The following is a 24,682-nucleotide window of genomic DNA, read 5'->3' as shown; positions in this document are numbered from 1 at the left end:
TGTAGTACGGCTTAAATCAGATCTAAAAAATAAGGAAAAAGAGTCAACAACTACTGGAGAGCTCAGCAGAGCCTTCAAAGATATTGCCTGCCTTAACAAAAAATTCCCCCAAAAAATGAGGATAGGTCGGGGATATCAGGAGCTGGATCTCTGCAAAGTTATGGGTAGCCTTTGTGCCCTCTGAATTTGACAATCCCAATCTGACAGGTCTGGGAAGGACTTTTGAAGAAGCTGAACTACATAGGCTCAAGGATCTGATCCCTCCTTGCATTCCGGAACCCCAAATAGTCTCAGATTGTTCCGGCGTTACGGGTTTTTCCAAATCTTCAATTTTAGCTTGGCACGCCAGGAGCTGGACATCGTGAGACTGTACTGTCTTAGCTGTAGTCGTAAGAGTATCCTCTATCTCTGCAACTCTGCCATGTCCCTTGTTATTCCGGCCACTGTGCCCGTCACCTCATTCAGTGACTGTTGAGTACTGAGGTAATCTGCTCTAATCTGGGCATGATAGTCTTGTGCTTCTTGCCTTTGCTCTTGTAATACCTGCAATATTACAGCAAGTGACGGATCCTTAGCAGACGACTGGTCTTTCACCTTTTCTGTCATGTCCAGCATGGTTGCCCTTGTATTGCCCCCTTGATCCAGCGCCGATACACCATTTGGCAAGGACTCAATCTCTGGACAGTTCTGAACAGGATAATCCAACATAGTTGATACCTAAGAGCTGGCAGCTTGTCCTATTAAATGCATCTCCTGATCACTAGTACTTGCCACATACTACCCATTTTTCAAGCCGGAGCCAGACAGCAGAAAGATCAATGATTTAACCTCTCCCGTTGCTTGAACCCATTTTCGAAGATGGCTACTCTCCAGGCCAGCTGTCCGGCCTATACCAGAACTGTTATGCCAGCTGTGTCCCTGCAAGTCTGTCCCCTTCTTGCGAGGTTTGGCCACCTTTGGTTAATTTTTATTCCCAGTAGAGGGGTTAGAAGTATGTTGCAAACCTGGTCTGTGTTTCCCCCCACTGATCATAGTATCCGGCGTAATTGGATTGCCCCTTTTTGATTTAGCGCCCTGGTGCATATATGTAGGAGGAGTTCCCTGGGCCCTGGCAGAGTTATCAGCAGAGTTATCAGGTATGACTCCATCCACCTCTGGGCTAAAAGTATTAGGGTCCTCGGGGATGAAAATAGGGCTCTCGCCATTAGCATCCACCAAATTGTCACCCCCTGCAGGCGCATCAACACTTTCTAATATTGTCTCATCTATAATAGCCAGAGTCTCCTCAAGACTTGGGCCTCAATGCAATACAAGGCAGACACACTCCCCGGGCCAGCAACGTCATCCTGCAATTCTACTAAAGCTGCAGAAGACAACAAAGTGTCACTGCCCTGTAGTGAGAGCACCACCGGAGAAAAACTGTTGTTAGGGAGCTCCTCCTGTGCAATATTCTTGCCAGCACTACGCAAAATCGTATCAATTGCAATTGCGTCGGCCTTTTGAACCACAACCTCCCCCAGGGAGATCATTTCGGTAGCTTTCCACACTTGTAACAAATTAAGTGCGGGTTTGCCAACCCGAGGCAAATCTCCTTTTGTCCCCTTTTTAGTATTCGCCGCTGCAGCAGACCCTTCACCCTGAGATGTTCTTTGCACGCCAGCAGTACTCGTAGCTCGGGCTGGCTTCTCCGTGGTCTTACGTGGCTCCATTCCTCCCACCGGTGAATGTTCCGAAGCAAGATCGACCAGGCATGTCCAATGGAGCCCCGAGCCGCAGGGGCAGGCCAGCAAACAGACCAGCCATCGGAAGCTCCTCAAGGACCCAAGCATCTACGGCAGAATCAATCAGAGCTGTGGAATACAGCAACAGCTACAGTAAGCTTATTTAGCCTGCATACGGGTACAGCGATCTGTGAGAAGCATTCCAGTTTAGTTGAATAGCTTTTTTACAGCAATATGTGCTGCTGCAGGGAAACTGGCTGGTAGCCGCTTGTGGTGCGTCTGAGATGAGGTGGCATGAGTCCGCCATCTTCCTTCCCGTCGCCTCTCTAAGTTAGGATTTTAACTTATAAACTGCAAGCAACAAAAGGATATCTCTGACAAAAGCAGTGACCCACTGACCTGTTTACATTATGTGCACTTTGTGATCTGCATGGTACATGTTCTTTGCAGCAGGCACATTAACCCTCTGTGCTACCTTTACATGAGTCAAAACTTCCACTAGACAAATGGCTGATCTCTCTCTCTTGAAGAAACATTAATCACCAGAGTCTTCATGACATTTTTATTGTTGCCGAACATTACTGGAGACCAGGAAGGAGACAGCAAACACTTTTAAAACCATGAAAACTTGAAAACATGATGCCTCCCCCCAAAGTCAGCACCCAGTGCGGTCACACCGGTCCCATAGCCCCAGAGCTGGTTTTGGTAAATAGTAGACTGGACGGTAGGTTTCAATAGTGGATTTATTTGTAGATACGACAGCTTAACAACCACAGAAGGAAACAACAGTATCACGTCTCATCTCCAGGAATACTTCTCTCCATCTGCCGTTAATCCCATCTAACATTCTCTGTGACCTCATGGTATTCTAAGATGACATAAGATGTAATACCACACACGTCCCCCCCTTAAAAAAAACAACAACAACAAAATAGAACAAAAATACATCAAAAACGAACAAAATCATTGAACTTAACAGGAACATGCTTAATACGAACACTTCTCCTAGGAGAAACAACTTCATGGGTACAATTTGAATTGAAGAACAATCAGATTGGCATTTTCATTCACAACTAGATCAGTGTTATTGAAATTACTAATATCTTCATGAGAATTTAAGTTATCATAAACTTCATGAGTACCAGGAAATGCATCTAATTCGTCAACATGTTTACCAAAATTATTGACTTTGAAAAATTGGTTATTAGAACTGTTTGATGTAGGCTCCTCAACGAAAGATTTGCATACAGAAATCTGTCTAAAATTCCAAATCTTCCCACCTTCAACTCTAGCAGTTTGCTAAAAACTACAGTAAATTTAATGGGATCAGACCATTTAGACATCCTCTTATTGGTTTGTCCTCCAAATTGAACTCTCACCCAATCACCTATTTTAAGTTTAGAAACAACATATATATTTTTTTTATTGTATTGTATCATTTTATCTTGATACTTTTCAACACAATTTCTAACTTCCTTGAAATCCAACTACACATCATAAGAATTCTTTCCTTTTAACCACCATGGCATGAGATTTAAACCAGGCTTCCTGCCTCTTAACATTTCAAATGGAGACAAACCAGTTACAGAATTGGGAGATGTACGGTAAGTTAAAAGAGTAGCTTGTAGTGCCTTCTTTCATTTCAATCCACTCTTTAAGGCTAACTGACATGACTCTTTCACAACTCTATTAAAACGTTCTACTTGACCATTAGCTTGTGGAAAATTATTGGAAACTCTTTTACGTACAATACCACAACTAGTAAGAAAGGATTCCAATTATTTACTAATGAACTGTGGACCATTGTCTGAAATTAGTTCTTCAGGAAAACCTTCTCTGCAAAATTTTTCATCTGCATGTTCTTTGCAGCAGGCACATTAACCCTCAGTGCTACCTTTACATGAGTCAAAACTTCCACTAGACAAACGGCTGATCTCTCTCTCTTGAAGAAACATTAATCACCAGAGTCTTCATGACATTTTTATTGTTGCCGAACATTACTGGAGACCAGGAAGGAGACAGCAAACAGTTTTAAAAACTTGAAAACATGAGGCCTCCCCCCAAAGTCAGCCCCCAGTGCGGTCACACCGGTCGCATAGCCCCAGAGCTGGTTTTGGTAAATAGTAGACTGGACGGTAGGTTTCAATCGTGGATTTATTTGTAGATACGACAGCTTAACAACCACAGAAGGAAACAACAGTATCACATCTCATCTCCAGGAATACTTCTCTCCATCTGCCGTTAATCCCATTTAACATTCTCTGTGACCTCATGGTATTCTAGGATGACATAAGATGTAATACCACACACGTCCCCCCCTTAAAAAAAACAACAACAAAATAGAACAAAAATACATCAAAAACGAACAAAATAATTGAACTTAACAGGAACATGCTTAATACGAACACTTCTCCTAGGAGAAACAACTTCATGGTTACAATTTGAAGAACAATCAGATACAATTTCATTGGCATTTTCATTCACAACTAGATCAGTGTTATTGAAAATACTAATTTCTTCATGAGAATTTAAGTTATCATAAACTTCATGAGTACCAGGAAATGCATCTAATTCGTCAACATGTTTACCAAAATTATTGACTTTGAAAAATTGGTTATTAGAACTGGTTGATGTAGGCTCCTCAACGAAAGATTTGCATACAGAAATCTGTCTAAAATTCCAAATCTTCGCACCTTCAACTCTAGCAGTTTGCTAAAAACTACAGTAAATTTAATGGGATCAGACCATTTAGACATCCTCTTATTGGTTTGTCCTCCAAATTGAACTCTCACCAAATCACCTATTTTAAGTTTAGAAACATTATATATATATTTTTTATTGTATTGTATCATTTTATCTTGATACTTTTTAACACGATCTCTGACTTCCTTGAAATCCAACTACACATCATGAGAATTCTTTCCTTTTAACCACCATGGCATGAGATTTAAACCAGGCTTCCTGCCTCTTTACATTTCAAATGGAGACAAACCAGTTACAGAATTGGGAGATGTACGGTAAGTTAAAAGAGTAGCTTGTAGTGCCTTCTTCCATTTCAATCCACTCTTTAAGGCTTTAAGGCTAACTGACATGACTCTTTCGCAACTCTATTAAAACGTTCTACTTGACCATTAGATTGTGGAAAATAATTGGAAACTCTTTTATGTACAATACCACAACTAGAAAGGATTCCAAATATTTACTAATGAACTGTGGACCATTGTCTGAAATTAGTTCTTCAGGTAAACCTTCTCTGCAAAATTTTTCATCCAAAAATTCAACAACTTTTTCAGAAGAGACTTTTTCAACAATTTTTAACTCTGGCCACTTAGAAAAGTCATTGATCAAAACAAGGGCAAACAATTCTTTACCAGACTGATAGTTATGTCAATACCCAATTTCTTCCAAGGACCTTGGGCATACTCAATGGGAGTAAGTTCCACTGAAAGAGGTTTCACTGAGTTACCACTTACAGAACATGGAGAACAGTTCCTAACCCATCTGTCCACCATGCCATCAACACTTGGCCACCAATAAAATTTCCTAACTCTTCTTTTGGGTGTAGACATACCCATGTGACCTTCATGGGCTAATTTGCAAATCAACTCTCTAAGATTCATGGGTGGCACTATTTTATCAGCCCTCAACAACATATTCTGGCACAACATGAGCTCATCCTTAACCTTAAAAAATTAGGCTAATTCACCAGTCAATTTTCTTTCCTCTGGCCAACCATTGCTCAAAAATCCTTGTACCTCCTTTAACACAGTATCTTGTTCCATAGCATCAACCCAATCCTTCTCTGAAATCATAGTAAAACTATCTTTTCCAGAAATCACGTTTCCATCACCTAAAGTATAAGCTACATCACACTCAACATCACTAGCAAAATAAACACAACTACTCATGGGAAAACATGACATGCAATCTGCATGCACATTAGATTGACCAGGAACATACGTCACCTCACAGCGAAATTCTTGTAATTTAGCAGCAAGTTTTGCCAAACGAGCTGTGAGAGTCCTACCACCTCCAGCGGACAACATACTAACTAGTGGCTTATGATCTGTCCTCAATGAAAATTTTGTACCCCATAGAAATTGACGGAAATGCTGTGCTGCCCATGTACAAGCAAGTAATTCTTTTTCTATAGTAAAATAATTAAACTCAGCATCCCGAAGTGTTCTAGACGCATAAGACACAACAAATTCACCTTCTTTGATTTCTGCATTAAGACAGCACCTAGACCCACATTACTAGCGTCTACACACACAATACATTATTTACCAACAGTATATGGTCTCAAGAACGGTGCATCAACAATTCTGTTTTTGAGGACATCAAACGAATCTTGTTGATCCTTACCCCAACTGAATTTAGCATTCTTTTTCAACAAGATTCTTAAAGGATGTACAATGGTGGAATAATTTTGCACAAATTTACCATAAAATTCTATAAGGCCTAAAAATGACAATAATTGTTCCTTTGAGGTTGGAATAGGAGCTTTCAAGATACTTTGTACGTGGTTCATTTTTGGTTTGATTCCCTCTTTGGAAATCTCGTGACCCAAATATTCCATCTTGCTGTGACTAAATTTGCATTTAGCAGACTTTAATGTTAAAGCTTTCATTTGAATGTTATGTAGTACAGAATGTAAATTCCTATCATGTTCCTCACAATCATTTCCAAAAATCAAAATATCGTACTGGAACGCTACAGCTCCCGGACAATTTTCTAGCAGCTCTTTCATTAACCTTTGAAAAACTGAGGCTGCACTTGCTAATCCGAATGGCATGCGTATAAACTGAAACATACCATCCGGAGTTACAAATGCAGTCAATTTCTTCGAGTCCTCGTGCAATTAAACTTGGTGATAGGCACTAACAAGATCAATAGTTGAAAAAACAGTAGCACCAGACAAAGAAGAAATGAATTCATGAATGTTCGGGAGGGGATTTTTATCAATCCAAATTTCTTTGCGGAGGCTGCGAAGATCCACACACAAATGAAGATCTCCTGTACCTTTAAGGGATAAAACTATGGGAGAAACCCATGGGGATGATTCAATGGGTTCTAATATCTGCTTCTGAAATAAATCATTCAACATTTCTTTGAGTTTAATCCTGTATGTCAAAGGAACATTTCTAACTCTATGTTTAACAGGAATGGCCTTGTCATTTAAAATAATGTTATGTTTGAAATTAGTATATTTTCCTAATCCCTTCTCAAACACCTTGGGGTATTTCTTTCTCAAATTCTCAAGAAACAACTCATTGTTACCACTGTTCATAACTGATACAGAGCTAGATGTTTCCAAATTAGAATTAACAACAACATTCCCACTGTTATGGCTCACCACGCATACAGGAGGAGAAGCACTAGGGTCTAGCTTGATTTCTAATTCTTGTTGATGTGGCCAATCTAGGATCGAAACCCCCTTAGTAGCAACATAGACTTTCCTTTTAATAGTTCTTTCTTTGAATTCAATTTTAGCCCAAAAGAACACTTCAAGGTCAATTTTATGACCAAAATAACCTCCTGGTTGAATGTCAGGAAGAATCAACTTCCTATCACTCCACAAATCACTAAATAATTTGTTACCAATAATGGTGTACCAAGAACACGAATCAACCATGAACTCAACAGGTTTATCATCAATCATAGTAATACATGAAGGAAACTTTTTATGTTAAGTCTCATTCACTGAAAGAATGCAATTTAAACTATGGATAACTTCTTCTTCGTCTTGAAATATATAGTTAACTCTCTGAACTGAATGACATACACGACTAAAATGTCCCTTCTTTTTGCATTTGGTACACACTTTGTCCCATGCAGGACAACCTTTATAATAGCCTACATGTTTGAAACTGCCACTCCTGTAGCACACAATAAGCAATAGGCAAAGTTTTCCTTGAAGATTCTGTACCCAACCAATGTCTTTCTTGGATTTCTTTTACTCTTAGGGGCTGATTCCGATCTGGTAAAATTACCGTCCGTACGATTCGCATCTGGAGCCGTCTCCGTACGACTCATACACATGCCGTACGAACCAACGAGTACGATCCGGAACGGGGTATCAGGACGCGAGTCGTACGGTCCACGTAAGGTAAGGGCGATTCGTACGGAAAAGCGCACAATCACATACACACCATACGGCGCGTACCCCCATGATTGCAGGGTTACGGTACGTACCCCTGCGATCATGGGGGGTATGCTCCGTACACCCAGCGAACATGGGGTATGCGCTGTACACCCAGCGTACATGGGGTACGGTGCATACCCCATGTACGCTGGGTGTACAGTGCGTCCGCCCCATGATCGCAGGGGGACGCGCCGTACCCCTCCCATCATAGGGTGTACGCGTCGTACCCGGGGGGGGCGTTCCGTACTGTTTCACCGCGAACTCTGCTTTTACGGCAGTTTTCAGCTCCCGTAGAAAAAGAGTCGTACAGTGCGTACCCGACACGTATCGTACTTGCTGGGTCATATAAACCAGGCTCGAGCCGGACAGATGTCGCGTACAGCGAGTTCCGAGTGAGACTCGTACGGTGATTAGAGTCGTACAGCCTCTGTAAGATTGGTATGGAGTCCAGCTCCTGGTATGAATCGTACTTCATCGTACGTACGGGGGACGTTGCAGGGTATGATTCATACGGGAAAACGCTCCGACTGGCTATTCGGAGTGCTTTTTACCGGATCGGAATCGCCCCCTTAGTCTTCATCATTATTTCTTTCCTGAGTACTTATTCATATGAAATAGTCCCAAAGGAACAAGGACAGGCTAAAGAGCGTAAAGCCGAAACATAGTCTTCAATATATTCATCCACTTTTTGAGCACATGAATAAAATTTGAATCTTTCCATAACTGTGTTAATTTGTTTTCCAAAATGAATTTTCATTTGTCTTGTAGCTTTTTCAAACACATCCAGATCTCCTGCATCCTCAATAGGAGGTAAATTATCAAACTCTTTTATACCTGCACCTCCCAAACAATGGGGCCCATTACAATGTCGGGCGGATCGCCACCGCCATGGTGGCGACTGAGTGTGCGGGCCCAATGCTATTAACAAAGCTGGTAGGGGGCATAAGGCTGTCAGATGTCTTTGAGGGACGGACAATGGCATTAGGGGCCTAGTGCATGACGCAGTATTTGCAGGGACACTTATGGGTCTCAGCGGAGCCCCCAAAGGGATTACAACGAAGCAGGTGACACAAAGCCTGGTAGTCCGACACCGTTCTGGTGGAAGTATCAAGGGCCACACGGGTGGTTAGCAGGGACCGGGATTCTGTGTCCGGTCGTAAGGTCAGCAGGCAGGGTAGACTGCACTAGTTGGCCCTTCATGGAGGTTTCGGTGCCTAACCACGGGCAACACACTCTCCTTCCCTCCTTCTTGTTATGACACCATGCTGTGTCGCCGGGGAGCTATGGAGAAGTATTGTCTATCTGTCTGGGCTCTGAGGCTAGCATGCACCCTAGAAGAAGAACGCAAGGGGAATTGGCCACACGTGGGTGACAGGTGAGCTTAGTGGTCGGATTTCTTTTCTCAGCTCCCGTGGCATGGCGCTCGGTCGGGGACAAGTGAGGTAGCTGGCTCTCAAGAGGTTTCCTGCACCATGCGCAAACTTTGAGCAGAGATTTGGCTTTATGGACATGTGTGTTACACGCCAATTTCCCATGGTGTTTCAAGACGTTTGGGCCAGCGGTCCACTTTTGCATGGACCTGTTTTTTACTAGATAGGGAAGAGGCCCTAGTAATAGCAAGTAAAGAACAGCTAGGAGGAATGCTGGCCTTGGTGGGGGGCCCTGGCTGCGATGGCCGCCACACCCAGGGCTGTGGCGGAGTTACAGGGCGGTGAAGAGGCGGAAAGGTACCCGGGAGTGCCCTCTTCAGGAGCACAAAGGATGCTGAGGCCAAATATCCCCAGGAAGTCTGTGCGGTGGACCCTGGGGGTGCGACGGCACTTTTCTCCAACAAAAAGTTGTCTTGTCTGCTTATTTCTGCAACGTGCATGTTGCTGTGAGCGGGCTGGTGAGTGGGCCGATATTGACACTATGCAGGCCGACCGACACGTCCCCGCAGGGGACACAAGTAAGAGGGCAGCCCCCATAGTGCCACAAGATGGCACACGGGGTAGCACAGCGCTACGAGATCCCGGAGGGTCCCGCGCGTCACTTCCGGCATGGTGTGGGCGGGGAAGAGTATATATTCCTCCCCCGCCCACCTAGCGGCCTCTTTGTCCGCCGACCCCACACCCTGATGCCGTTTCCCTCCCTACCGCATACCCGGCATTTTCAGGGTGGGGGGAAATGTCTTCTAATGTTTTCTCATTTGTGTTGCAGGCGGAGTTACAGGGTGATCCAGAGGTGGAAAGGTACCCGGGAGTACCCTCTTCAGGAGCACAAAGGATGCTGAGGCCTAATATCCCCAGGAAGTCTGTGCGGTGGACCCTGGGGGTGCGACGGCGCCCCGCTATCCTACGGGCGGTTGGAAACCTGTACAACCGGGGGTCGCTTGAACGCTCCGCCCCTCGTAGGGGGGGCGTGAGCAGCAGGGTGGACCAATGGTTCACCGGAACTGGGAGGGGCTATCTCCTCACCACAACCGCTAAGCAACGATTGGCTAAGGCCACGATGCAATTAGGCCCATCAGGTGGTAGGCCGCGAGGGGCGGCTTGCCTTTGGATTGTCTGTAAGATAACCCACCTTGTTGGCATGTGTATATGCTAATAAACCTGCAGCTACTTTTCTCCAACAAAAAGTTGCCTTGTCTGCTTATTTCTGCGACGTGCATGTTGCTGTGAGCGGGCTGGTGAGTGGGCCGATATTGGCACTATAACTAAATGCTAAGTAAAATGAAGAACTTCTTTGAACCGTCAGTGTTGAGTCATTCACAAACGCTAAATTATAGAAATTCTTTCTAAAATCAAATTTGAAAAAAGTACATTACCAACAGCCATAGTATTTCTGATGAAAATTGTAGAAATGTTGGAAAGTAGAAGTTTTAGACGATCCTCAATAAGAAATATAAACAGATGAACACTGTCTTCAGCTACAAAATCCAGTTCCCAGGCGTCGCCAAATATTATGTGGTAAATGGTAGACTGGACAGTAGGTTTCAATAGTGGATTTATTCGTAGATAAGACAGCTTAACAACCACAGAAGGAAACAACAGTATCACATCTCATCTCCAGGAATACTTCTCTCCATCTGCCGTTAATCCCATCTAACAATCTCTGTGACCTCATGATATTCTAAGATGACATAAAATGGAATACCACACTGGTACTTCTCAAGAGTCCTGTGAGCTCAGTGACAGAGTTGCTGTTGCTCTAGGGTTTGCTTTTTCAGAGGCCTGGTGGTGAACCTCAGTATGTACTGTGGTGGACAAGCCTTGTGGTTACCCACACTTGCCATTGCAAGGGTCCACATGCTGGTGCTAAGACACCAAGGCTACTAAAGTTTTGCGGGGCCTTCTAAGGTCAACATGGAAATATGCTCCCTCAGGAGAGCGGTCTGGTGGACTGGTCATGAAGGTTGAACGTGGTTCCACAGTTCCAAATTCAGCAGCACTGACCCTAGTGCTACATCCTCTACCCCACTGAACACCATACTGCCCCACTGACAAAGACTCACGCTGCCGTCAACCACAACAATTGTGCCCCGCTATAAACACATGGATGCGGCTCAATTTAAATTACGCACTAGACAAGAGCAATATGCTGCCTACCAAAAAAGGAACAACATCCTGGAAAAAGCAAACACTCACAGGGAATGCAAAATTTAGCAATCCATTTGAAATGTAAACAGTAACAACAAGGTTACCTTTACGCTTTTACACTCACTATTCACAAATCAGTGAGTGCTTTTGCCTGAAACGTTAAGGCCATGACTACAGGGCCCTGAATGGACACATTCCAATGTCCATTGCTTATATCCTTACACAATGTAAGCAGTATGGTAAAAAGACCACATCCCTGAATGCAGAGCAGCAGTACACATGTTAATTTTCCAATGCACGCATTGCAGTACCTCCAGGATTGGTGCACTAGTTCCAAGTCTGGGGAAAACAAAGACAAGAAAACAAAAGTAGCGCTTCACTGGCAAACTCAGTAAAAGCAGCGCTTATTGTGTTTGGGTGCGAATAAAATGAATCTGGCCACTTTGCTACCACTCTGTCTTACTTTATTTAGTTATTTATTTATTTTTCATATTTTTAACCTTTTATTCCCGATGCTGCACTTTGAAATTAAAATGTCAGAAAAATACGGCATTTCCAGCAAAAGTCATTTTCTTTTTTGGATACATTTCACAGGGGAGCAAATAAACGAAAGGAGTGGAAATAGTGAGAACTGCTTCTTGAAGTCACTGTTTTCAGTAAGAGAGGAACTGCTAGACAGAAAGAGAGGGAAGAAGGAAAGAGTGGGGGGGAGCTGAAGTGACAGAGCAAAAGTGGACACTGTCCTTGTCCTCTCTAGGCAAGAAGGAAAATACAGAGTCCTGTTACTTCTCTGCCGCCCCGCCCGTCCTCGAACACCAGGAATGTTGAGCTTTATCTATAGGCCATGGTGATTTCTTGCGTCCTGGGATGCATTTTCAAAATAAAAAAGTGCTGGTCCGCCATCTTGGTGCATAATACTCAACGAGTCGACTGCCTTTGGACACCGTCGCCTCCCCATCGAGGTCAACTTTTGAGAGTGGAACCTCTGGCCTCATAGCACCGGCACCTGACCCGCTGAAGGAATCATAAACCAAGGACTGAGCGTGCGGGGAGGAGGTGGCCCGCTACGCCCATAAGGAGACAGGTGTTGACCACCTACACACCAGTTCTCCGTGACGCCCCGACCGTAGTACCCGGTGAGGCTTCTAGGGTACGAAGGGGTGATAATGGCTGGAAAGAACACGAGAGGGGGCGCCACACATACCCGAATTGATCGATTTGCCAGTGGTGGGGCATCGTCCTCCCCGTCGGCCCCAGCCGGCAAGATGGCGGAAGGGGCAAACACGCAAAAAACGACATTGGACGATGTCATGAAGACACTGACTCAAGTACAAGCCACCGTGGGCTCAATCTCTACAGACGTCTCTGAGCTCCAGACTGAGATGCAAAAACTGGCGATAGAGAACACAACATTGCGGGAAAAGCTGGATGACCAGTAAGGTCGCTCAAGAAGGAACAACATACGAATTCTTGGCGTACCGGAATCCGGTGTTAGAGCAACTGATCTCTACGTGGAAGACCTAATTAAAAAAGAGCTCCAACCCAAGGGATTGTCTGCCTTTTTCTCTGTGGAAAGAGCACATCGAGTTCCGGGGGGCAAACCTAAGCAGGGAGCAACGCCGAGACCCATCTTGGCTCGGCTCGTCAACTTCCGGGACAGAGACGCCATTTTGCAGGCAGCTAGGGTGTCCCCTCCGATGAAGATCCTCAACTCCACTTTGGCCTTTTTCCCGGACTATACAGCGGAAGTTGCCCGCCGAAGAAGGACATTTCTGGAGGTCAAGAAGGAACTGAGGGCGAGAGAGATCCCCTACTCCATGCTTTTTCCGGCGCGATTGAGGGTGGTATCGGACAATAAAATGTGGTTCTTTGATACACCTGATCTTGCGAGAGACTGGCTTGATGGGTGGAGACCGGCGACACAACCTCGTAGATCCAACAGATCAAAAAAGGACAAAAACGTGGGATTCCCAGAGGACTCGCAGACGTCTCACCGGACGGAAGAAGACAACTCACAAGATGAAGACACGGTGGAGGAAGGCGCCAGCAAGGGACACTAATCTTCATAAAGGACATACCAATTTTGCTTCTTAATTTTGGATTCTGCCTGGGGGTCACTGGGCTGAGGACTTCCATGGAATGTATGAGGGGCCGCCGGCTCCGGAGACTCTTCACCCCCGCGAGCAAGTATTTGGTGTGGGGAATGGGACAGGCACTCTGCTAAGTTGGGGGGGCAGGCAGTTTTGAGTCCGTATAGCAGGGGGGCAGGGAGGGGGGTTGTTCGGGGTGTGGGGGGGTTCATGGTTTTTCATTTTGTTTGACTCAGGGAAATACTAGGCAACACGGTGAACTGAAAGATTACAGGGGTATGTACCGAGTACTATGGCACGTAGATGTTGGAATGTACAGACTAAACCGGATAGGTGTGCATGGCACGCGACTCACAATCTACTCCTCAACATGAGAATATAAGCACAGGCCCGATACCTCCACTACAAGTGATGTCCTGGAATGTGAGAGGTCTTGGGGATAAGATAAAGAGAGGGCTGGTCTTGCAGGGAATTAAGAGACTGAATCCAGATTTAATCCTTCTTCAAGAAACACACCTAGTGGGAACGGCGAGCAAGGCATTGGACAGAAGGGGATACAGTATGGTGGTACACTCAGACTTCACCTCCGGATCTCGTGGAACAGGTATACTGATGAAAAAGGCATCCCGTTTTATACTACATTCCACATGAACCGATGAGTATGGCCGCTTTGCTGTGGCGATTGGACAGTGGGAGGGCAAACCACTTAACGTGGTTTCGGTATACATTCCACCGGCACTGCACCCGACCACTCTACCCGAGTTAGGGAAATTACTGTTAGATCTCCCAGAAGGTGACCTGGTGGTGGGGGGAGACTTCAACGCAGTGGCACACAACACGCAGGATAGATACCCGGCCAGAGCGCACGTGTCTGGTCCGTCCCGCTTTCAAGAATTCATTGATGCACAAGGGCTGGTGGACGTTTGGCAACACCTTTACCCTGAGGATCGGAAATACACTTATTACTCAGCAACCCATAATAGTCTGTCCCGTATAGACTACTTTCTTACATTGGGGTACGGCCAACTTACAATTAGTGATGTGCAGATTAGGCCCAGGGGTGTTTCAGATCATTCCCCCTTACTACTAAACATCTCATGCTCTGGAAGGGTGCGCAGAAGACTATATCCAATCTATCCGGGGTATATCAAGGTACCACATGTACGGAAAGAACTGAAAAAGGTGACCCGGCACTATTTTGCCGAAAATACTGGTTCGGTATCCTCTCCCACTACTTTATGGGAAGCATACAAAACGGTCTTGAGAGGACATGCCATTACAACAATAACGGGACATAAACGAATGCAGCAGCAGGAGTTGCGGGACCTAGAGCTGGACCTAGAGATAGCAAACGTAGCCCACATGGAACACCCGACGGAGGAAACATTACACACACTTACACTAAGCCAACAAGCCCACACTGATCATATCCGTCAACAAACGATGGAGAATATAACAGCAACAGCGAATAGAATATATGATATAGGTGACAAGGCCAGTAAATTGCTGGCCTGGTTAGATAAGAGAAAAGAAGGTAACAGGACCATACTACAATTGGCAGACAACAATGGGACACTACACTCGCACCCGTCGGAAATAATTGATCTCCTCGCAGATCATTTTCAAGAGGTATACACTCCTGAAAGGGTAGTTACGGAGGCTGCTGCGACGCTGGCTCTCCAACCGGTTCACACCCCAACCCTGCCTCAAGACGCAGTTGAGGAACTGGAGGCAGACCTGACAGTACAAGAGGTTCAGGCAGCAATTAACACACTTCACACAGGAAAAGCAGTGGGCCCCAACGGGATCCCGGTTGAATGGTATCAAACAATGTGTGACACACTCAGTGAGCCATTATTGGCGATGTTCAAGGATAGCTTGGAGCAGGGGGTACTGCCCCTGGATCAGCGGTTGGCCACTATAGTTGCCATCCCAAAACCGGGTAAGCCACCAGCAGACTGGGTCTCATACCGACCAATCTCGTTATTCAACGCGGAAGCCAAGATACTGGCAAAGATATTGGCCACCAGATTGATGCCCCACCTTTCCCACTTGATCCATTCAGACCAATCTGGCTTTATGCCGCACAGGAGCACGGCACTTAACCTCCGAAGAGTCCATGGCGCGCTGGCGCGTGCCCCCTTATTGTTAGAACCAGCGGTCATTCTTTCGCTAGACGCCAAGATGGCATTCGATTTAGTGGAGTGGCCATACCTTTTCGCAGTTCTAGCGCACATGGGCTTCGGCCCTAAATTCATAGCGTGGATAAAACTCTTATATACAGAACCTGTGGCACATGTGACGGCAAATGGCCACGTTTCACGTGACATGCCACTGGCTAGAGGAACGAGGCAGGGCTGCCCTCTCTCTCCTCTGCTGTTTGCGCTGGTTCTGGAACCGTTAGCGACTATCATTAGAGACACTCCTTTGTTAAAGGGGATAAGTTGGGGGGATCATTGGGAAGACAGGGTCTCCCTTTATGCTGATGATATGTTGATATACTTGTCTAATCCGGCTGCAGGTATTCCTATTCTACTTGACCTGTGTAATGCACATGGTGTTTACTCAGGCTACACCATAAATTGGTCAAAATCGATTATATATGAACTGAAGGGTCCCCTGCCGCCTATACCCAGCGAATGCCAACTGACCATAGCACACCCCTCGTTTAAATATCTAGGCATTTATGTAACCCGAGACGCCTCGCACTACTTCACGCAGAATTTATTACCCCCTCTCACTCGCTTAAAGGCAGATACAAGACACTGGGCGAATTTACCACTGGCGCTTCTCGGCAGGGCGGCTTTATTTAAAATGAAGGCACTTCCGCGTTTTTTATATATATTGGAGAACACACCGAACCTTGTCCCACCCTCATATTTTAAGAAGGTGACAGCAGTCCTCTCAGGTTTGCTATGGGGACAACGCCCGGCTCGCGTGGCTCATATAAAACTTAACCGTGGATGGTACAACGGTGGGATAGCACTGCCAAATTTACAGTTATATTACTGGGCGTCCCAACTTAAGGTGATAAACCAATGGCTCCATGCACCACAAGACGACCCGGCATATATGGCTGACAGAACCCAATTAGGAACATACAGCCTATTGGCACCACTATATAATAAACGTCTGATGAATAAATTGATAGGCCCGACAAAGCACACGGTAATATTATGGCATAAGGCGCAGGCTAGATTAAAATGGGGGGATGTTATAACTGTGGGATACTAAAGCACTGGGTTGCCTGAGAAACAGCAAAGGATTTACCCTATGGGACAACATAGGAATCTCCACAGTGGGAGACCTATGGACGAGTACTGGTATGATCCCATTCTCACTCCTACAACAACAATATGACCTAGGATCCACTGAGACATATAGGTATATACAGATCAGACACGCATTGATGACGGCCATAGAGCCGGGGACCAAAGTCCCTGAATCATCTCCATTAGAAGACCGCCTGCTCACTGACTATATGCAAACAGGAGCTACATCACTCACTTATCGAAAACTATTAAGTAATCTACCGGACCCACTAGTTAAATTACGGGATAAATGGGAGACGGAGTTGGGAGAAATGGACGAAACAGACTGGAATGCTGCACTGGCATCCCCGAGAGAGGCTGGAGTATCGGCCCGATTCCGCCTAGTACAATTTAAAATACTCCATAGGGTCTACTACACAAGAACCGCTTTGTATAGAATACACAGAGCGCAGAATCCGAACTGTCTGAGAGGCTGTGGTGAGGAAGGGACACTCCTACACACACTTTGGGGATGTCCGGTCATTAGCGAATACTGGAGGCGAATTATGAGAACCATTTCACAAACACTGGAAGTCTCACTTACACCAGACCCGAGGGTTTGCTTGTTGAATGTGTGGGGGAGGACGGATCTACCTAGACAAGGTCAACAGTGGGTGGTGATAGGAGCAATGGTCGCCAAGCGCGATATAGCACAGAAATGGGGGGCGGCAGGCACACCAACATTAACACAGTGGTGCAGACACATGGATAAACTGATGGTTACCGAGCGTGCGGTCTATAAAATAAGGGCCAACCCTCGCAAGTGGAACAGGATCTGGTTACCCTGGAGCAAGTATAGAGGTGAACTGTGTGAACCTTTGCCGGAGGAGGGAGAGGATAGCTCTGATGAGGAGGATGAACTTGGGAACTAATACATACTCATGAATAGGATGCGGGGAGGGATATGGGTGTGATGGTAAGAGACCATGGGAAATCATGGGTAGAATACAGCGTAGTACATCAGTAAAGCCCCACCGATATAGATGATTGTCCGTGTATTTAAGCTCTACTGAACTGTTCATAATTCCTGATGAGTCTATAGTTCTGTTTTAACTTAAAATTATTAATTTAAAAAGTAAGACTAATAATTCTGTATACGCTGATTGAAAATTTGACGCACCATGATCATAATCGCTGCTGGACCGGGAGGTTGTCGGCTGAATAGCTGTGTATCACGAGCATCGGAATGACTAAGGCGTGTCATTGTCCTCTATACACGCAAATGATGTAATGTATAATTGTCAAATGCAAATAAAGTCTTACAAAAAAAAAAAAAAAGTAGGGGAACGGAATCTTTGGAATTAAAGAAGTAGGGGCACGTCATGCCCTGCCAATACCCCCACTTCGACCACTGGTTACGCCCCCCAATAAATGTATTTCTTGGTAAATAATTGGGTATTGGTGCTTATTGGCAGGTGTGGTGAGGTGTCTGTCAGACTGCCACAAGAATATATACAGACACACAGACAAAAACACCTACAATCTCTCTCCCTCTGTCTGTATTGAAAGCTTTCAAATATGTTTATTTTTCGAAATATTGGTGTTGCTCTCACTTAGAATATCCACCGAAAAAAACATTTCTCTCCCTTTCCACTGTCCCTTAATCATCGCTCAAGCGCCTTGCTGGTTGCAAAACTAATTTTAATATTATTATTGTTGGAAAATATGTAGCTCGACCCCACCCCCACCCAATCTTACTGACCAAGCTACGCCCCTGAGTACCCCTTCTGCACTTGACTGTCAGTGTGAATGTGCTCCAAGCAGTCCAAGGCTCCTTCGGGGTGGGGGGAGGTGTGGTTACAGACAGTGAAGTGAACACATGCCTACAACTCAATAAATTGCATAAGCATGCAGCAGCTGCAAAAAATCTCTGTCCAACCAAATACTCACTTTTATGACAAAGGATAAGTATTTTATTTCTACCACTATAAACACAAAGGAAAAATACTACACCCAAAAACAATTACATAGCCATCCCTTGAGGTTGCGACTCTAATGTTTCTTTGGCGGCTTCCTGTCCCACTCACCCCTCACATTAGTGATTATGGTTATTCCCCATTCACTATTGGAACCATCCAGGTTATGTCCCACTAGTAGTTCGAGCTTCAAGAGTCCACTACGACTCTAACTTTAAGGTAATATGTTCCAGCGCTATCACACTAAATTAGCAGCAATTTCCTCTTGGGCGGACAGGCCAGAGGACCAATCTTACCCGCACTGGCACCACAGTTGTGAACCATTCGGAGTTCTGGGGTGTGCCCCATCTGTGGGCACTCATAGCGGCTGCAGCCAAGTTTAAGTAAGTTGGCATCACGTGGCCAAGACGGCTGCAATCAGCAGGTTCAGAGTCTCTCACTCACGGTGCTGAAGCAGCTGGAGGCAGACAGCTCCTCCTGTGGGTTAAGTGTTAGTTCAGCTCCTGTTGAGAGGTTAACCATAATCTTGTCTTGGGTTCTTTGCCTGGGTCAAGATGCACAGGTGCTCCAACAGTTTACTGACTTCTCTGTGGTGGAAAATCACATTGATAAATTGTTTTCAGCTTACTAGGGGATCCTGAGGATACACAAGATCCCAGAGGAGCACTGAGGGAGTGGTCTAAGGACACATATGTCTCCAGTGGGGAGAGACACTGTTATGACCTTAGAAATAGAGGGGCAAACCAGGAACACCCCCATGAAAGCCATCCTTTTAGGTAAGTTTGGGTTGATCCTTGAGAAGTATCGCTAGAGGTTCAGGGAAAGCCAGAAGCTCCCCAATCAGTCATTGGTGGATTTCTTGGACTACTCCAGTAAGGCACTGAAGAGCTGTGTGATGGGTCGCCCATCAACGATTCAGTGGGTTGTACAACTTGATTCTCAGGGAACAAATGCTCAATATTTGTTTTACAGAGCTGCATCAGCACCTAGGCGACAGCAAGCTGACTGATTCCAGGAAGCTTGCTGAGGAGGCAGACCTCGGGGTCAGTACTACAGTGTCCAAAAAGTAACCCTGGGCATAGTTCGCATAGTAGCGCTACGCGTAGCTACGTGAAGTGCACTTCGCACTACGCAAGCTACACGTTGCTACGCGAACTGCGTAGTGCACTGTGCAGAATGCTATTCGCACTGATTGCACAGTGCCGGATGCTTGTCCGCACTGTGCAATCAGTGCAAACCACATCTTGCACAGTGCCAGCGGTCCTTTTTTTGCTGCTCGAATAGATTTCTTCTCGAGCTGCAACTTTCTCAACGCGGTCTGGTAGTTTCTCATCGCGAGCGGTTGCGAGCATATGCGACCACACGCAATGAGAAACCTGCCCCACCCACGTTGAGAATCTCACTGGGAGGTTTATTTTCCACGCTCGCCATCGGCAACTTGATGTTGCTGTTCGCGAACAAGAAAAAAGTCTCGCACAGATGTCATTTTGCTCGCTTGCGGTCGCCAACTTGACGTTGAGGACCGCGAGCAAGCAACAAATGACCGCTATGCTACGCTGGGCGGGTTTGCACTGTGCTACGTGCAATTTGCGTAGTGCGAAGTAGCGCAAACGTCGCAAACTACACGAGCGTAGCTTAGTACTTCGCCCAGGGTTACCAAAAAGTCATCCAAAGTAGACTTCCAAAAGGGTGGTGAGGAGTCCCACCAGAAGAAAGAGTGGGGATAAAAACTTAAAAGTAAGGAATTCTCAAAAGGCCCCCAAAATAATTCTCAAGGGAACAATGGTGACCAGTCCCAATCTGAGCCCAACAAAAAGGAATTATTTGACAAGCAGACAGGAAGGATTCTCTCCTAATTTACTCAGTATTAGAAATATGGCCACTCCAAGTGAGACCCCAAATGTCCAAAGAGGGCACAGCCCCCCACCAGTGGGATGACACCTGGGTTGGCAAGTGTAGTGCTCGGGGAGAAGGAAGTGGTCCCAAGGAAGTGGTCCCAGTTTGCTTTGGGGAGCAGACAGAGTTGATTCCTGGGGGATAAGGAGATGGTGACAAATGCCCATATGCCTCCCAATACTTCTAAGTACAGGGAGTGGGTCACCATCAATGGGCAACAGCAGAGGCACTGAGAGACACCGGAACCAGCATGAATACTGTGAGGTGTCAGCTGGTGTCCTCAGAGCAGATCCTTCCTAACAGATTCCACCAAGTCATAGTTGCAAACAACCATGAGAGTCAATTACTGGTGGCTCTAGTTCCCTTTGAGTAGTGGGGTCTCCGGTTTTTTAAAAGGAGCTGTGAGCTCCTGTAGATTGCCCATTGGACAATGACCTGGAGCATCAGGTCACACTTGGAGATGTTGGGATTGCCTGAATGGGCTGGTATGACCACAATGTCCATGATTGCCCAGGAAGGGAGTCAAGGGTGACATGGAACAATGGCCTAGCCAAGAAGAGTGAGCCAAAGGGACGAGGGAAACCAGCCCCTGAGATTTCCACGGTCCAGGTTGACAGGGTAGCGGAGTAGGATGCCCCTAAGCATAACAGGGGACCTGCCTGACCTAGATGGTAAGTTGAGGGTGGGCCCCCCAGGGAAGAATTCTGCAAGGAGTAGAAAGAGTGGCCTACTCTAGAGGGCTTGAGGCGGCAAGCTGAAGCCAAGACAACAGGTGATACCTCTGGAGATCACCTTATCGATTGTGAGAATGACCTCCACACAGTGAGTCTAAGGGTACTGGACCCGGGGCAGCCAATGTGCTGGTTGTCCCTGTTAGAAATTGGGGTCTCTAGTTGGTAGAGGTATGCACCTTGTCCAAGTATGAATCCTTGCTTCTAGTAAAGATAAGGGAATAACACAATTTAGATAACTCCTGCTCACCTACTTGTTTGCTTGGCATTAACAGACAGACTTATTCCAGGTAATCGATAAAGTATTTTAACCCAGACACACAGTGACACAGTGAAAACACTACAAATGGACACCACACCAGTTTAGAAAAATAAAGTATCTTTATCTAAACCAAACAAGAACAAAAGACAAAATCCCAACATACACAATTCAAAATATAACTTTTAAAAGGTTTCAAGCAATTCCGTCCATGGAAAACTATGAATGCGTGAATTTACACAATGTACCTTTAGGCGCGTCAAAAATCTCAAGTCCAAACAGCTGCAGAGAAGGGAATCATCAAAAAATACAGCAATGCGTCAGTTCCTGAGCTCTTGGGGAGGCGATGCGACAGTTCTGCTGCACGCAGGAGAAATTATGTGTAGAATATGGACTGTAGGGTAAAGTGATGCATTGATTCCAAGATGGTTCTTGTCTGGGGTGCTTCGTCAGTGATGCGTGGAAATCCGGTGCCCGCTGGAGGTCGATGCATCAGAAACAAACAGGCGCTGCACCAATTTCTTCATCCACGGTCCCATGATTCATTGGTTCTTTCAGCCGCACAGCAGGACCTGTGTCAGAGTCGGTGCGGTGATCTCATTCTCAGACTTCTGAGGTTGGTGCATTGAACTCGGAGTGTGACAAATTTTCAGCCAAAGGCAGGCGTTGCATTGATTCTTCGGCCGCACAGCAGCAGAGTGTGGAAACTTGTCCAGGTCATTGGTGCTACACTGGAAAAACAGGCTCTGGAAGGGCAATGCGCTGATCTTCTTGGGTTCTTCAAGCTTTATCACCTCCCAGCAACAGGAACTACCTCACCAAGCCCAGAGCTGGAACAGCACCTCCTGGAAGGTCAGAACTACCACCAGTGGAGTTCAAGGAAGCTGATGGTGAAGTGTTTGTGCCCCTGAGAGTTCAGAACAATTGGCAAGCACACATAAGCCCTTGGAGATTCTTCACAAGCAGGTTCACAGCAAGTTCCAGTCTTTGTCCTCTCCTTGGCAAAAGCAGCAACTGCAGGCCAACCCAGCAAAGCAACACACAGCAAAGGGGCAGTACTCCTCCTTACAGCTCTTCATCACTTCTTCCTTGGCTCCAGAAGTGATCTACAGTTCTGGGGGTTTTGGTCTAACACTTAAACCCTATTTTCTTTTTGTAGTCTTTGTTGCAAGAGCCTTTGAGCTCTGAAAAAAACAGTTATGTCCTCCCTGGTCCAGCTTCACTACAGGAGGTGGAGACAGCGTTGTCCAGAGCAGACACAGCCTATACAAGTGCTGGTGAAAACTCCTTCCACCACTCTGAATGCAGAAAGGTTAGGTTAGACTGATTTGTAGAGCGCAACAGCTGCCCTAGCAAAGGGGCGTCCTGGCGCTAGAAGCAATAAAGGCCATTGACAGCAAAGAATCCATCAAAGCGGGTAAGAGAGAGGCCCGAGGGCCGCAGGGCCACAGAGACAGACAGAGGTCATGAGCTACTAAACCTAGGGAGATGAGAAAAGATGAGTTTTCAGTGCTTTCCAGAATGACAGGTAGTTATCTAAGCTCCAGATGTAAACAGAAAGAGCGTTCAACAGCTTAGCTGCCAGAGTGCGAAAAGAGCGTCCACCCGCGAGCCCTCCTAACCCGGGGAACAGCTGCGAGGTGTTGACCTGCTGAGTGAAGGTGATGAGAGGGGGCATAGGTGGAGAGCAGGCCAGCCAGAATGCCAGGAGCCGGGGAGTTCAGGATCCTGAACACAAAACAGAGAGACTTAAACTTCACCCGTTTTGCCACTGGCAGCCAGTGAAGCAGACGGATAGCAGTGGAGGTGGAGTAGCGGCGAGACAGGCCTAGAAGAGTTCTGGCGGCCACATTTTGGACTCTCTGTAATCTCACAATCTCCGTCTTTGTTGGCCCCCAACTATAGCGAGCTGGTATAGTTTAATCTCGACAGCACGGCTGCCTGGACAATCAGCTGTCGGATGGAAGGGTTGAAAAAACCCAACAGGGGGTTTCAGCCCGCGCAGGATGCCAAAACATGTTGTCGCCACCTTCTTAGTCTGGGTTTGAAAACTCAAGGCAGAGTCCACCCAGACCCTATTCAACCTGACTATGAGTTAGCCAGGAAAGGCAGGGCACACCTCAACGCCCCCATTGTGACTGTCTAGAGTGAATGAACATCCCCATCTGCTGTCACTTGTAAACTAGATGGCGAATACACAAACAGGCAGAGGCATACAGGAAGGTTAAACAAAAAAATTCCCACTTTCTAAAAGTAGGAATTTCAAACACCCAATTTAAAAACCCCCTTTACTTAAAGGAGTGTCATCAAATTCTGAGTTCAGAGAGCCTAAACTCCAAATCTCTATTTTGTCCCAATTGAAAGTTACACATGTAAAATGTTACAGTGTAGCTCTAATGATAGCCTGTGGGACAGTCAGCCTTTTAACAGTGAAAAACAAAATACACAGTATTTCACTATCAGGACATGTGAAACACACCAGTACATGTCCTACCTTTCACAAACACTGCTCCATGCCCATGGGGGTGTCTTGGGCCTACCGGAGGGGTGCCTTACATGTAAGAAAAAGGAAGGTTAGGGCCCTGGCAAGTGGGTGCACTTGTCAGGTCAACGTGGCAGTTGAAAACTACACACAAAGACAATGCAGTGGCAGGTCTGAGACCAATTTACATGGCTACTAATGTGAATGGCACAACCAGTGCTGCAGGCCCACTAGTAGCATTTGATTTACAGGCCCAGGTCACACACTGTGCACTTTAATAGGGACTTTCCAGTAAATCAAACATGGCAATCATGAATAACCAATCATAATCACAATTAATTTAGGGAGAACCTGCACTTTGACACCGATCAGCAGTGGCAAAGTGCCCAAAGCATCTATGCCAGCAAAAACGAAACCCAGTACACAGTCAAGAATGCAGGAGGTCAAGGCAAAAAGTCAGGGGAAACCACGCCAAGAATGACAAGTCTAACACGTGTCCCCTCCAGCTAAAAAGTGGGGCAAATACCCACCCTCCTGGAAGTTCTCATTACTG

This window comes from Lissotriton vulgaris, chromosome 2_1, assembly GCF_964263255.1.
Source record: "Lissotriton vulgaris chromosome 2_1, aLisVul1.2, whole genome shotgun sequence".
Classification (NCBI taxonomy): Eukaryota; Metazoa; Chordata; class Amphibia; order Caudata; family Salamandridae; genus Lissotriton; species Lissotriton vulgaris.
Note: the sequence above shows the minus strand (reverse complement) of the source record.